The following is a 615-nucleotide window of genomic DNA, read 5'->3' as shown; positions in this document are numbered from 1 at the left end:
CCGTGTGTTGGCAGACGTCTCCACCGACCCCATGACGGAGGGGACGGCGGCTCTCTCAAGGGAGAGGGGAGCTCTGGAGAAGATTGGAGGGAGAATCAGAAAAGACTCAAACGAGGTTCAGAAAAGAAATGACAGAGTAAGAACACTCACGAAGAAACTAGCGGCGGCCTTCTCACTTCCTTCCGGAAGCGGTTGGCCTTCGCGGCCGCCTCCTCTCGCTTGGTCGCGGCGGCGGCTCCCTTGAACTTCTTTGACTTACCGCCGGGCACACTCGGCCCGGCGTGACGCCTCTTCGCGCCGGCTTGGCTGGAGGGGCCGGTCTTCGGCTGGCGGCGCGGGACGACTTCCGCGTCAACGTCGTCCTCGGGCCAGTCAGCGAAGGTCGCCGACAGCTTAAGGCCGCCGTCTGCACCCTCTCCGCCGCCTTCGGCGTCGGCCTCCAGAGCCGCGGCCCCCAAGTCGGGGTCGTCGACGTCGCTGGCCTCGCGGTCGGGGACGTAGTCGCGCGGCTCTCTTGTGGCGCCGGTTGCTGGCACCGTGAGAGGATTCTGCTTAGAAGATGCCAACAAGGATCAGAGCTCGAAGTCAGACGCAAATGAAATCGAGCTGCAGACA

The sequence above is a fragment of the Triticum aestivum genome, chromosome 3B (assembly GCF_018294505.1).
Source record: "Triticum aestivum cultivar Chinese Spring chromosome 3B, IWGSC CS RefSeq v2.1, whole genome shotgun sequence".
Classification (NCBI taxonomy): Eukaryota; Viridiplantae; Streptophyta; class Magnoliopsida; order Poales; family Poaceae; genus Triticum; species Triticum aestivum.
This window is presented reverse-complemented; position numbering follows the sequence as displayed.